The 15,553-nt window shown below is 42.7% G+C and overlaps 1 long non-coding RNA gene and 1 pseudogene across 1 annotated transcript in view; one reads left to right on the top strand and one right to left on the bottom strand.

Annotated features, from left to right (window-relative positions):
• The window catches only part of LOC111769355 (uncharacterized), a 218,751-nt gene extending 215,929 nt beyond the window's left edge, over nt 1-2,822 (bottom strand). Inside the window, exons 1-2 of the long non-coding RNA XR_011430089.1 lie at nt 2,632-2,822; nt 2,177-2,326 (exon numbers count right to left, since the gene is read on the bottom strand). This is a non-coding gene — a long non-coding RNA (uncharacterized lncRNA). The remainder of the gene's footprint in view (nt 1-2,176; nt 2,327-2,631) is intronic.
• A 10,213-nt stretch (nt 2,823-13,035) lies between these two features.
• On the top strand, nt 13,036-15,337 carry LOC100070150 (small ribosomal subunit protein uS2 pseudogene; annotated as a pseudogene).
• Nucleotides 15,338-15,553: the final 216 nt, after the last annotated feature.

The raw sequence follows: 15,553 nt of genomic DNA, 5'->3' as shown, positions 1-15,553 counted from the left end.
CTATCCAGTGGGTGGTCGGAATAGGAGCCTAGAAAGCAGGGGAGAGTTGGGGCACAAGAGAGCAACATGCACTCATCCTTATTCCACCACACTGCCTCATGGGACCAATGCAGCTCGAAATCTGTCTCAAACGGTGCCTATGTGATTCGGACAGCTAAACAATCAGCTGGTTATTTCAGTCATCTGGAAGATCATTTGGATCAACTCGTTTAAATTAGTAGACTACGAGGCTGAAAGTCTCAAACTGACAACGCTACACTGACCAAGCTAGGTAGAGTTCACACAAAGCCATCTGCCTCCCTAAGAATAACTTGTTTATTGATTATTATAGGAAATTTTCCCAAATGTCACTCGCTTGCACTTGCTTTGTTAGGGTTTTTTCTTTCTTTTTTGTTTTGTTTTGGAATTGAGTACATCCTTATTTCTCTGTATTTATGAGGCAGAGAGAGTTGTTCACACACATAAAACAACTTTGTTTTATTTTTTAAGTATTCATCTTAAGCAGCAGTGATCCTATAATCTTTAGCTGTCCAGTTTGATATTAATGCAAAAATAATTTCTGAATAACAAAGTACTTTTACCCGCTCAAGCCTGCAGCAATGAAGGCTGAGTGAAACAGCTACATGGGGAGCGTGAGGGGCTCATATTATGTCTCTTACATTGATTCCTGGGTCACCAAGCAACTTTCTGATTATAATTTAGCTTCCTATCTCATGCCAGCAAGAATATGCTGGTCTGCACGAGAGTTATAATTCTCACTGAAAATCATTACACCGATATTCCGAAATACAATGTATGCGTATCTACATACATAACCAGACTTTTCATATAAGGAGCCAAGAAGCAAAAGAGAAGTAGTAAGATTAGGAAGAAACCTAACAAAAGGAAAAGATTGAGAGAAGACAGACTCAAATGGGCAGGCTTAACATCACCAATTAGAAACAACAACAGGGATCCCTCCGCTGACCGCGGTAGCAGAGAAGACAGAAGAACAGCAGTGACGCCCAGCAGGAGAAAAAGAGAAACAACCTTAAAGCCTAAAGGGAGGCTGCCCCCACAGACACCTGCACTAAACTTAGGTGAATGTCTTTGAAGAAATTATACACTGCTGGGTTAACAGCTACCTCCGCAAACTTTGTTGGTCCTTGACAGCATCAGGGTGTCATGAAAAGGGCAAACCAAATGGTGTGATAGAGCAGCTTAAGAGACACAGGGACAAACTGCCATACGAGCACAGTCTAGTGACAAGCCAGGCTCTTGATGATACAGCCGAGTCCACCACAAGTTTTTCTAATGTGTCCTTTATGACAGGCTAAGTGCTTGACACACATTTCCTCATTTACTCCTCAAACAACCTTGGAGGTGAGTTCCATCAGCCTTTGACCGCTATGGCAGCAGAGTCCCTGGGAGATTAATTGTCTAAATGGTGTGTACAAAAGCAGCCCCACAGAGCTGCTGGAGGCAGGCACCAGTGATAGAAAACCAACCTCAACAAGCTAAGAGGAAGAAGAAAAGAAGCTTGACTCACACAAGCAAAGTGTGTTCTCAAGGGTTGGTGCAGCTGGTTCAGGGGCACTGGGCCAGGGCTGGAAAGTTGCGAGACTCTGGCACTGGCACCTCTCTGCTTCCCTCACCGTGTTGGCCGAATTCTGTCTTCATGGGGAAGAACAGGGCTGCCAGCAGCTTCTCATTCACATCTCCCAACTTCACCACCTGAGAGAGATGCCCTCTTTCTAAATTTGGACCACTTAACTGGCAGGGGTGGGGGATTAGTTCAGCCCTTCAGATGCCTCTAAGCTCTGCAGCAGCCATGGCCGGGAGGGCAGGAAAGCAGCACAGACAGGCCCCTTGGGGATCCCGGTGCTGGAGCCCACCAGAGATGGTGTGCACTACGCTGTCCTAAGAAACAAAATCACTTTGCAGACAAAGCCAAAGCGACGCAGCAGAACATTAATGGAAAAGAAGTGGGACTTCGCCACATAACTTTAAAAGTTTAGTTCCAGAACGTTCATAATAGATTAATTACTGGTTGGTTTGCATTCTGTGATACCAGAACCCAGAGAACGAAATACTTCAGAATATCCAGACTCATTTATCTTCACCTACGAAGCAACACCTCCATACAGAAAATAAACCTCTTCCTCAAATATTAAGAAATAGAAAGTAGAGGTTTTACCTTTGGAGTTCACGTCCGCTTTAAGAATTTGGTTAGGGACGCCCTGGTTAAGTTCTCATGTTCCGCTTCAGCGGCCCAGGGTTCACAGGTTCGGATCCCGGGTGAGGACATAGCACGGCTTGGCAAGCCATGCTGTGGCAGGCCTCCCACCTATAAAGTAAAGGAAGATGGGCACGGATGTGTGCTCAGGGCCAGTCTTCCTCAGCAAAAAGAGGAGGATTGGTGGCGGATGTTAGCTGAGGGCTAATCTTCCTCAAAAAAAAAAAAAAATGCATTTGGTTAAATCTATGGTCCGCTGCTCCGGCAATGAAGCTATTACTGCCGAGCTTTAAATCCACCCGGTTTTGCGATGCTGCAGACCACTTTCCTGGCGAGCCAAAGCGGGTTAGAGTCCACCAATAGGGGGCTCCTTAGGGAGACTGCAAGATGGGAGGAGGAGGAAGGGTCTTGCTTACTCCAGCCGGTTTGCAGTTCTTTGAGCACCACCGCAGCAACGCTTTCACGCTCCAACCCGGGCAGCTGGTTTGGGAAGCTGCAGTTGAGGCTAGAGTGAAGAGGTTCCAACTCAGAACCAGCCCACGGGGCCCGCTTAGAGCCCCAGCGCCAGCTGCCCGCTGTTTCTCCCAGGAGGTCTGGGTCGTGCACCGCACGAGCAGCGGCTCTCGCGAGATCTTAGTTTCAGGTCTTGTAGGACGCCGTCCCCAAGTTTCCGAATTTTAATTATTTCTGCTCCTTTCTGTTGTTTCTCTGAGAGTAGGCGCAGCTTCCTGCAATTGCTACCTCTGTGATAACTTCAAATTCTCTAATTTGCCTTTTTAGTTACCTTAATAGTTTTACGCCAACGGTTCTTTATATTAAATTCTGTCTAGTAAAATAGCTGGTGTGATTTCTGTCTTCTAAATAGATAGTTATGGCCATAGTCTCAGAAATGCGCACATATTACATCCACAAGCTCCATCATGCATAAAAATTTTGATGTGTTCATTGATACCCTAAAATTCATCCACAGCCACTTATGGAATCCATGAACCCAAGATTAAGAATCTAGGGGTCTGGGGGCTGGCCAGCCTGGTCGCTGAGTGGTTATGTTCACACACTCTGCTTTGGCAGCCGAGGGTTTCGGTGGTTAGGATCCTGGGCACTGACCTATCACTGCTCCTCAGGCCATGCTGAGGCAGCATTCCACATAGCACAACCAGAGGCACTCACAACTAGAATGTAGAACTATGTACTAGGGAGTTTTGGGGAGATGAAGAAAAAAAAAAGGGACTAGCAACAGACGTTAGCTCAGGGCCAATCTTTAAAAACAAAAAAAAACTTGACTTTTTAAAAAGAAAAAAGAATCTAGGGGTCTGATACAGGACATGTTCAATAATGATTCTTAGAAAACAATTTGAAAGTGACCTGGGTTCCAGACTGTGGCTTCCTAAAAAGTCCAGTTTTCTAAGTAAATGCGTTTACATGTGTTGTATGCTGTTTCCTGAAAGGGGGCCTTGGCATTTCAAGCACGGTATCACATTAGAAGACCGCATATTCACTGGTGAAAAATAGTCAATAAATCATGCTGCTGAAGGAGAATTCCATGGTCTTGAGGAGCTTCTCTTTGATCATAGTCTGTTCTTTGTATAGTTAGAGAACTGATTTTTTTTGTCTATTCTTGTAATGTGTTTCCACCTTTATTTTGACAGGTCCCAATGAATCAAGTTCCCTTGGGTTTAAGTAGACTCAGGGCAAAAGATGGTATTAAGATCTTCTGGAAAATTGTAGGGCTGGTGTCATGTGACAAGTGTCATCTTTTTCCTCTAATAGAGAGAAGTCAAGGATGAAATGCAGCTTCCCCCAGAAGTGGGCAAGATGATCTCCTGAGGCACAGGAAGAAATTCTAGAGCTTTTATTTATATCCACTTTTCATCTCATGCTTTTCTATCTTTTTGCCTGTTTTGCAAAGTCTGTGATTAGTTTTATAAAAACATGCACATATTTTATAGATAAAAATAATCTGAGTACATTCCGTGCCAATCTTCCTTCATTTTGTACATGGGAGGCCGCCACAGCATGGCTTGATAAGCAGTGTGTAAGTAAGGTGTGGGATCCAAACCTGCAAACCCCGGGCTGCTGAAGCAGAGCATGCGAACTTAACCACTATGCCACAGAGCCAGTCCCCATCAAAGCATTTTTAATAATAAGGGTCTACTTTCAAAAAATTTTGGAGACGACTGCTGTAATGGTAAAGTACTGTATGTTTTGGAGCAAGGAGTAGCAAAATTCAGCTGCAGGCCCGCTCTGACCCATGTCTATTTTTGTATGGCCCTCCAAGCTGAGAATGAAAGAAAGAAGGAGGAGGGGGAGGTTTGTGACAGAGGCTGTATGTGGCCCACAAAGACTAAAAATTGTACTAACTGCCCTTCCCAGAAAACGCTTGCCAACCTCTACTCTGGAGTAAGCCCACTCAAAACACCTCCAAAATTCTTTGAAAGGTGAGGGAGATTCCCCTTCTCACTTCATTAATGAAATTAGTACAAGTGAGAAGGGGGATGGGTGCAAGTTCATAGGTTGGTGCTTGTGGTCCAACAATAGATGTTACAGACCTGAAAAATAACTTGAATGGCGATGAAAAGTCAAGAACAAAAGGAGCAAGAGTGAAGACACTGATAACTTCTTTGAGGATGATGCAGGCTCTTGAAGGGGGCCTATTACCCTGGCCCAAAGGGTCTCACAATTAAACAAGCTTCATTCCATGAGAAAGAAGCAAGTAAGCAAAGAATAAGTTGACAATGGGAGTTTTATATCAATGTGTATGGCTATAAAATTTCATGACTGATGCTCGAAAGGTGATTCTGAGTCATCAAAATTAGGATAAGTTGTTTTCAGTATCCTCTTGTTAAGGAACGAGAAATACATTTTAGTAACCAGTATACCAGAGAAAATGGCTGAAATAAATGTTCCTGAATTTAATAGGTTAATTCACATCCAAGAAACTTGGCTACACAGATTGACTTGATACCCAGCTGACCAACTCTTGATAGTATAAACATGGAAACAGAAGTTAAAGCCAAAATGCTGAGAACCAATTCATTGAAGACGCCCCTTAGTACCTGTTAATGAAGAAGAGGAAATTAAAATATAAGTCATTAGGCTACCTGTGTTAGGGGCATTAAGGCTTTCCAGTAAGCCTAATTAACCGTAATATGTTAATTCTGTTCCATTTTAGACATCACCAAATAACGCTATTCACAGTGTCTAAAATCTAGAAGCTAGGAATATAGCTGTCCTTTGACCACTGCCTCAAGTAGAATTAACCTTTTCAAATTTAAATATAAGCACCTAATAGAAAGCAGCTAGACACCAGCTAGAGTCTGTGACTGCCAGGATGAGAGTTCGTTTTGCTCACTGAGGCTCCATATTGAAAGGCGAACAGCTTGAACATAGGGATTACGTCTGCGGCAGACACTGCCAGCTGTCTACCAAGATCCATTCCACCTTCTTCCTTTCTAACAGGACTTCTGTTTGGTTTGGGACAGCTGTGTGTCTAACTAAAAATCTCTAAGCTCCCAGCTAAGAGTGGTCATGTAACCCCAAATCTGCCAATTACATATGGACGAGGTCCCTGAGGAGGGCATTGCCCCCAGAATAAAAATGCAAAGCCTGCAAGTAGAAGGTGTTTGGTCCTTCCACCTTCTTCCTTCCTGGAATGCAGATTTAGGGTTAGGGAACAGCAATCATTGCCACCGTAACAGGAGCAGCGTGCTAAGCAGAGCAGTGAGAAAGCAGAGCAAGCCTGTCACAGGCAGCACTGGGGGCGGCTGGACCAGTTCTGGGCTGTCTATCTCTGGCCTTGTTCTTACATAAGAAAATAAAACCCCTGATTTTTAAGCTCCTGCTAACCAAGCGTTCTGTACTCTCGGCATAATGTAGGCCTGACTTTTACGATGTGTCCCCCTTACTGTGCTAAATACAATACAAAGTGCTTTAAATACACTATCTAATTTTATTTTTTCAATAGCTCTCCAAGGAGGCAAATACCATTCCCCGTTTTACAGGGAAGTTAAATAACTTTCCTAAAATGGACCAGCTAGTCAGTAGCAGCGCCCAAACTCAGATCCTGACCTGATGCTCTCTATTGCTTCTTCCACGGTGCAGAAGCCAGAGCATTGCACCTGGAAGATTGCTCAATAACGGTTTTGTTCAGAGCTGTTTGCATCACAAACAGTCGTGGAAGCTAGAGAGAGGGTCGCTCTCCTGGTCAGGAAGCAGATTTATTTACGCACACCAGGATGATAAAGTCTCCCTGCTTTCCTCAGAGAAGATTTGCGTGCATTTCAAGGTATAAAAACACTGTCTTCCTTGGGGACAAAGATTGGGCAGGTGTGGCAGCAGTCCCTTATAAGCTTAGGGGTTTCCTGAGCTCAGGGTTCCTCTGCTGTGACACATACCCTTGTGTGTGCCCCATATCCACCTGGGCCCATGCACCAGCCAAGGGACCTGGGAGCAAGGGAAACCCATGTAAATATTAAGCTCACGCATAAACTGTCTAATACATCTGGGCTTGTTGTCTCTTTACCAAAGGCATCTGTGGAAATGTGGCAAGTCAGCCTAGCAGCCACTCAGGATCTGCTTGACCACTTGACAGTAGACAGGAGGTGTTAGGTAATCCAGTTGAGATGCCTCTTTTTGGCCAAACAGGACGATATGGAAAGAATCAAGAACCTACCATTCAAGTGCCTCACACTATATTTTTTAGGATATAATTGTCCCAAAGCAGTAGTTCTCAACCTGTAGCATTTGTCACACTCTTGAGTTCTAGAATTTGGACAGCATACTTGAAGGGATTAAATACCAACATCATCATCGTCAAAGTCATAGACAATAACACGGAAATCATTATTGCAATATAACAACATCTCACAGGTTCCATTAAAGCTTCCCTCGTAGCTGGGAAAAGCTTCATTCATTCCCTTCTAGTCTTTCTAGAAGGCTTTCTACAGGGCTGTTTAAATAGAGCTGCCTCTTGCCCTGACCTTATCCTCTTATAGCCTCATGGTGCAAAAGATCTCATGGGTCCCAACATACACATGCTCTTTCTTTAAAGCCAGTTTGTATTGACTAAATTGCATCACACAGCCCATTCACTCTACATTACATCTCACCGAGTTCTGAGTGACAGCATTCAGTCATAGCAAAGACAAAAATGTTGTACTTTGATAGAAATGTTGTGTCATGGAATTTGGTGCAGGAATGTGGTCACCTCTGTACCCAGCACAGTAGATGAGGACCACTGTCCTGGTGGCTCTGGGGCGCACATCACTATTTACTAAACACTCACTGTGCAGAGAATGGTATGCGAGGCAGAGTGGAGGATGAGTACAGAAATTTTTAAATGGTCTCTGCCATCAAAGACATAATATACTTTGGAAAACAGGACATTAGGTGAAATATCGAAAGAACATCTCTATGAATAATATCATCACAAGGACCAATTAAGGCAGTGGGTAGAAATCTCAGTCCACAACCCAGGTGCACAGAAAACATTGAATTTCTTTATTATCTTTAGGTAAACTACATCCAACTCTGCATACGCAGCCTACTGAGTTTTCTCTCCGTCCAGAATGCGCAGAGGTGGTGTGTGTTACAGAACCAAGGGTAGGGAGGAACCCTCTTGCCCCCTCCGGGGCTGGCTCCTCCATCTTCACTAATTACTGCTGAGACCTGGCTGCGATGACTGGGACAGGGGAGTCTTTGGCAAGGCTGGGATGTCCTGTGCCCAAAGCGAAGCCTGCCTGTGTGCACCGTGCAGTCCTCTCCTTCAAGAAATCTCTCTACCCACTCGGAGAGTTTGTTTCCAAAGAACAGTGCCAGAGGACACAGCACTGGGACCCACCAACCTCTCTCCCTTTGCCCATCATGGGAAAGATCCCGTCTCTCTCACCTTCCCTCTTTCTCTCGGTCCTCTCTACTTGCCTTTTTTCTTGGATACCTCGCATCACCTCGGTTGCAACAATTATACAATTATTGTTACAATACAACAAAAACTAACAATTAGGCAGTATTTAGTCTGTGTCTGGCACTGTTCTATGCTTTATTATATTTACTCACCGAATCCTTCACAATTTTCTGAGATAGCACTATTATAATCCCCATTTCAGTTGAGGAAACTAAGGCATGGAGAGGTGACTTTGTCCAAGGTCGTAGAACTGGTCAAACTAGCTGACTGCTAGTTTTGACCTTTAGTCCAGATAAAAGGACCCACTGATCTAAAGCAGCTTCTGTTTTTTAACATATCCCTGTTCGCACGGTGCTGTGGAAGCCTCCTCACAGAAGGTGAACCACAGACAAAGGTAGGCCATGAGTATGTTCTAGTTTTCCCCTTGCTTTTTTTTTTTTTTTTAAGCCATTAAGTAGAGTCAGCCATAATTTAAACATCATTCTAAAAACTTTACAAAGTTGGAGTTTTCTTATTATAGTTTATAAACCTAGAGTGGGTTTAGATTTGAATAACACTATCAGGCATAAAAGATTTAACTCAAATGTTCAAAAATAAGGAACATTCAACTTTCTGAATTTATTACTCAATTTTATCTGCTGGACAGCCGGATGGCTCTCCTGTGGCGATGAGTTCTGGCAATATTAATTTGTGGTTTTATAGGAAGCAGGGTCAAGAATGTTTAGATCACAAATCCTCAACCCTGACCTCAAGATTTTTCAGATCCACCATCTACAGAAAATTTCCAATAACACTCAAGTGAAAAGCAATCTCCTGGACTCCCAGAAAGGACTCCTTTGTGGGCTCTGCCCTTCTGGGAGAGAAGAAAGCTGAAAGTAATGAACTCGCTCCCTTTCTGTCTTTCTAAGCAGTTTCAAAAGCTAAGGCCAAATCAGTATACCCTTAATCCTAAATTTCCATAAACTGATATTTCTGGGAACTCTGTTCCCATCTAAATTAACGCTGTGAAAAATCAAGACTTCTTTTTCTCCTGACAATTCATCCAACATGATCAAATGTGAAAATGATATAAATGTCTTGTGTCCTATTTTTCTTGTTCCCGGTAGTAATTATTACAAAGCAGCCTTCATTTTAAAGGGAAAGTGCAAAGTCTGATGGGTATTTCAAGAAGAAAGAACAGCAACAATTGATTCACTCTATCAAATCCTGTCATGTAACAGCTGAGCCCTGGCACCACCAACAACAAACAACAAATGTGCCAAGGACAGCAAGATGCATGAGGGAGATAACACGCAGCTTCCTTCATGCCAAAGCACCCACTTGAACAGATGAAGAGAGGCGTGAATACTGCTTGAGGAGGCAGGATGCTGAGAAGGCAGTAGTGACAACGCGACACTGGGCAGTAATTGGGAGTGTCGGTCTCATTCCAGACCTCTGAGACTGGGCAGCTGCGATGTGTCTTTTGACATTGCCACTTGGAGCCAAGGCATCTTTCTCATTAGGCTCTTTAAATACCATCTGGCCACACTGAGAAATCTTCTGCAACACAAAGAAGAATTTCAGTGTTCCCCAAAGAAGGGGGTAGTAAAAAGTTAAACAAAGACAACGTTAACACGATGCAAAACTCTAACCTGCCAATGACACATTATCCTTCAGAGTTGTCACAAATTATGGTGGCTTAATCAGAAAACCTATGTGCAAATTACAGAATGGTTTGGCAGTTTCTCCCTTCTGTCATTGCTGGGAGAATTATTCATGTGCTGAATCTAACTATGCCCACAAGTAAGCTCTGAATGCCATCTTTTAAACTCCAATAAGAATTTGGTGGCTGGCCTCTCAGTTCCCAGATGTAGGGCAGCCAGAATATGTTTCAATCCATCTCCAATCAATTATCATAGAGCATCCAGAAAGCTTCCCAGAAAAGATAATCAGAAAAGAGTTTTGTGAACTTCTCAAGCCACAAAAGGGTACTTATCACAAAGTCGCCTGACTCCCTCTCTACCTCCTTAGCTGCCTTATCTCACTATTCTAGATAAGGGAGCTGAGAAGAGAAAAAAAGAATTAAGACCTAAGATAAACAAGCTTGAAGTGATTGCTGGTATGTATCCTCTAACAGCAAAAAGCAAGGAAATGCTAATTTAGCAATTAGCAATGCTGTCCCCTTAATTAGAAGGGTACCACATTAAGGAGAAACTTGACCAAATAATTTCCAACTTGATTGAGATGATTATCAACCCTAGAAGTAAAGACCCCTGGGGCACAACCTAGTATCAGGGAGATCTGTGAACACATTCAGGACCCTTGTTATTAAGGCTTCTGTGATTTATATCGCTGAGGTCAACAGTTCTCAAAGTGTGGTCTACAGACCCACTAGGAGTCCTCAAGATGCTTTCAGGGGAACATCAGTCAGAACTAGTTTCATAATAATAGGAAGAGCTCTTTGCCTTTTTCATTGGGTTGATGTTGCACTTGCAGTGCAAAAGCAATAGTGAGTGAGCGACTAAAACTACTGGCACCTCAGCCTAAATCAGTCATATCCTTCTGTATCTAATAGTGGGGAGACACTGTTTCATTTATGAGGGTTTTTGATGAATCAGTAAAAAGTGTCAACGAAAATAATCCATAACCAATCTGTAAATGAAAATTTGGGTGAGTTTATTCTGAGCTGAAATCTGAGGACCATGGCCCGGGGCCTTTCTTCCCACAGGAAGAAAGGGCACCAAAGAAATGAGGTGTACAGAGTGGTTATATACCCCCAAAGAGAGTGCTTTACATATGATTGAAATGTCCCTCCCACAATAGTCACAAGATTGCCCTGAAGGCACAGGGCTCGATGGACACAGCAGGTAGTGGGTCTGCTATCTTGGTGGGTGTAGCAGGAGGCAAGTCTATTGTCTCGAGCTGGGCAGTCACAGGTGAGCGCAGCAATCAGTTTCTAGCCTAAGGAAAGATGCGTAATCCTTAAGGAGATGCCAACGTTGGGAGGGGGAGGGAAGTTGCACCTTTACCTCAAGGGCCTTTTGCTCTTGCCATAGGGAAAATCTAAAGCAGACATACAATGCATGCTCAACAGCCACGGTCAAGACCTTTTGGAAAGACAAGGTCAGGCTGAATTAGGTTTATACCAAATGGCTTTCTCATATTCTCCAATATATCCTATTGCTTGCCATTTTTATTTGTCAAAAGTATTAATTTTTTTAACTCTCGATCCTTAAGTTACTTCTTTTTTAATATTTCATGTGACAAAATTTACATAAAGCCCTCTGTTCTATACCAAAGTACGACGACTGTCCCAAGGAAAAGCACTTATGTGATTGTTCGAGTTGTGAGGTGAACTAGCCAGCCAGACATTTCAGTCAAGAAAGAATGATAAGCCATTCACTCATTCAACTAGTATTTCTTGAGCTCAATATTCTCTTCAATCTAGATAAGACATAATCACCCTCAGCTCTCTTTCGGAGTTGAATGATACATTGGTGAGTTTTCAATCACTATTTTTTTATATAATGGTTTTATTGACAAATACTTCACATACTATACAATTCACAAATTTAAAATATACAACTCAGTGGTTTTTAGTACATTCACAGAATTGCGCAACTACCACCATAAACAATTTTAGAACATTTTTATCAACTCAAAAAAGAAACCCCCACAATCATTAGCAGTCACTCCCCATTTCTTCCCAACTTCCCTAGGCAATCACTAATTTACTTTTTGTCTCTGTAAATTTGTCTATTCTGTAAATCTGTAAATTTACCTGTTCTGGACATCTCATATATATTATACAATATGTGGTCTTTTGTGACTGGCTTCTTTCACTTTGCTTGTTTTTGAGGTTCATCCATGTTGTGGCATGTATCAGAACTTCATTCCTTTTTATGGGCAAATAATATTTCATTGTGCGGATATACCACATTTTATTTGTCCATTCATCAGTTGATGGAAATTTGAGTTGTTTCTACTTTTTGGTTATTATGATAATAATATGCTGCTCTGAAATTTTATGTACAAGTTTTTGTGGAGGTTATGTGTTCATTTCTCTTGGGTATATACGTAGAAGTGGAATTACTGGGTCATATGGTAACTCTTATGTTTAACCTTTTAAGGAACTGCCAAACTGTTTTTCAAAGCAGCTGTGCAATCATTCTTAAAAATTTAGCACTAATTCGTTCACTCATTTAGGCAATATTTATTGAAAATTTACTATGTCCAATTCCAGGTACTAGATATTAATGATATAATGGTGAACAAAACAGACAGAATTTCTACCATAATAGAGATTAAAAACTAGCAGGGAAGACAGACAAAATAATAACTTTTGGGATAAGAATAATGAGAGGGAAAGTACACGGTATGTAGGAACAAGTAATAGAGGGACAACCTGTTTAGATGCCTGATACGATCTCCCTGGGGAAGAAATGTTTTCACTGAGACTCAAGTAAAAGGATAATGGGACTTGAATGGCAAAGAAGGGGAAAAGTGTTTGGTCAAAGGAACAAACTCATGTAAGACCCTAGAGCTAAGGAGGGAGCATGTTCTGCTTGAGGAACCAAGAGAAATTCAACGTGACAGCAAACTGGAGTGTACAAGGTAAAAGAGGGTAAAAATTGAGTCTAGAGGAGCAGACAGGGACCACTGAAGGGTTTCTATAGAGCAGTAATGCACTTAGATTTGTGTTCCTGAAAGAACACACTTGCTTCTATCTGGAGAATACATTGGAGGGAAGCAAAACTAGCTGCTTGAAACCAGCCTAGAGATTATAGACAAAAGTAGTCAAAAAGTTATGGTGGCCCAGACTATAGTGCTGGTAGTGAGCCTGGGAAATGGCATGGAATCGAGAAACACTTAGAGAGTAGAATCAGGAGGACTTGGTGATTGATTGCATATGAAGGGCAAGAAAAAGGGAGGAATCAAAATGGATTTTCTATTCAGGTACTGGATGGATGGTAATGCCATTTACTAAGACAGAGCCACAGGCAATGTGCCAAATCACCATCCACAGGTCAATGAACAAAGAAGCATTTCCCATGTGCTCACTAAATGCAAGGCACTGGGCTAGAGCTGTGAATATAAAACTAAGTAAAATAAATATGCTGTAGGCAGAATAATGATCCCCCATACATGTCCACATCCTAATCCCTGAAACCTGCAAATACAGTACTTTACATGGTGTGAAGAAAGGTGTTAACATAGAAGTCCTAAACTGCTGTCCTTGAAAAGCCCTACTTGCAAGATTAGCCTTTGACTAGCATCTAGGAATTTAGATTTTGCAGGGTTCCCACCAATAACTGATAAGTGTGGCTCACCGTGCCCAAAATGTTCGTGCAAACAATATGGCTTATACCGAACACCTGCTTTCCTTCTGGGAGCCTGGAATTTGAGAACATGGCAGGAAAGGATGCCTAAGTGACCATCCCCAATAAAATCACTGGGCGCTGAGTCTCTAATGAGCGTCTCTGGCTAGCAACATTTTACATGCATTGTCACAACTCATTGCTGGGGAAATTAAGCTCATCCTACGTGACTCCACTGGGAGAGGACCCTTGAAAGTTTGCACCTGTTTTCCCCCAGACTTTGCCCCGTGCATGTGCCTTTTCCCTTGGTTGACTTTGCTTTGTATTTTTTCTCCATAATCAATCATAGTCATGTTTATGACTATATGCTGAGATCTGTGAGTCCTCTTAGCAACACATCAAACCTGAGGGTGATCTTGGGAACCCCAACACACACAACAAAAAAGATTTTGTAGCTTTGATTAAGAGCATTGATATAGGGAGATTGTTTGAGTGGGCCCAACGTGATCAAAGTAGAGGTTAGAGTGATGTGATTGCTGATGTTGAAGACGGAGGAATGGGCCATGAACCCAGGAGTGCAGGCAGCCTCTTGAAGCTAGAAAAGATAAGGAAATGGATTCTGCCATAGAACTTCCAGAAGTAATCCTGCCAACACCTTGATTTTGCCCGATGAAACTCATTTCAGACTTCTGACCTCCAGCACTGTAAGATAGTAAATTTGTGCTGTTTTAAGCCAATAAATTTGTGGTAATTTGTTATAGCAGCACAAGGAAACTACCACACATGCCCTCAAGGACCGTGAGATTAGATGGGTGGGACCAATACATAAACATATAATACTTCCAAAGATTTCAATTACAAGCTTTAACTATTGAGTACCATCCAGTTTAACATACTATTCTCTTTTCTAGGGATAATGACAATATTTATAAATAATCAGAAAGTAAAACCTTTACATGCTACCCAGAAAGGGGTCCATCTCTGAGTTCTGAATTCTCATTGTAACTGAAAGGAAAGATTTCACAATATCCGGAGCCCTTAATGTCCTGCAAATGAAGGAGGAGGATGTCTGCAAATTCCCTGCAGCAGGAACCAACTTACGTGGCACCAACCTTGACTTCCATATACAAAAGGAAAAGTGATGGTATCTACATCATAAATCTGAAGATAATCTGGGAGAAGCTTCCACTGGCAGCTCACGCCATTACTGCCATTGAAAAACCAGCTGATGTCAGTGGTCATATCTTCCAGAAATACTGGCCAGGGAGCTGTGCTGAAGTTTGCTGCTGCCACTAAAGCCATTCCTATTGCTGGTCACTTCACTCCTGGGAACTTTACTAACCAGACCCAGGCAGCCTTCCAGGAGCTACAACTTTCAGCAGTTACTGATCCCAGGGCTGGTCACCAGCCTCTCACATGGGTGTCTTATGTTAACCTGCCCTCCATCACTCTGTGTAACACAGACTCTCCTCTGTGCTGTGTGGACATTGCCATCCTGTGCAACAACAAGGGAGCTCACTCAGTGGGTCTGAGGTGGTGGATGCTGGCCCAGGAAGTTCTGTGCACATGTGGTACCATCTCCCATGAGCCCCCACGGGAGGTCATACCTGATCTCCGCTTCTACAGAGATCCTGAAGAGATTGAAAAGGAACAGCAGGCCACTGCTGAAAAGGCCATGGCTGAGGAGGGATTTCAGGGTGAAGGGACGCTCCAGCTCCCAACCTGACTGCTACTCACTCCAAGGTCGCAGGCTGGTTGGTCTGAAGGTGCACAGGTGCCCTCTGTGCCTATCCAGCAGTTCCCTGCTGAAAACTGGAGTGCTCAGCCACCCCTGAAGACTGGCCTGAAGTTCCCACTGCTTGAGCCACTGAATGGGTAGGGACAATCAGAGTGGTCTTAAGCTGGTCATCCATAGACTCTTAAGCAGAAAATGGGAATAATGAAAAATAAACAGTTTCTAAAAGAAGAAAAGTAAAATTTCAAGGACAGCTGGTTGTAAATTGAGAAACGTAGAATAAAACTGGCTCACTGGATATTTTCCAACTTTTATCACATGTAACAACACTATGCAATATACAAGGTTAAGTGACAAACTGGTTTACCAAATCATAAGCCAGAAAACATAATAAAGGCTTTAAC

The sequence above is a fragment of the Equus caballus genome, chromosome 20 (genome assembly GCF_041296265.1).
Source record: "Equus caballus isolate H_3958 breed thoroughbred chromosome 20, TB-T2T, whole genome shotgun sequence".
Lineage (NCBI taxonomy): Eukaryota > Metazoa > Chordata > Mammalia > Perissodactyla > Equidae > Equus > Equus caballus.
Note: the sequence above shows the minus strand (reverse complement) of the source record. Positions and strands in the feature narration are given on the sequence as shown.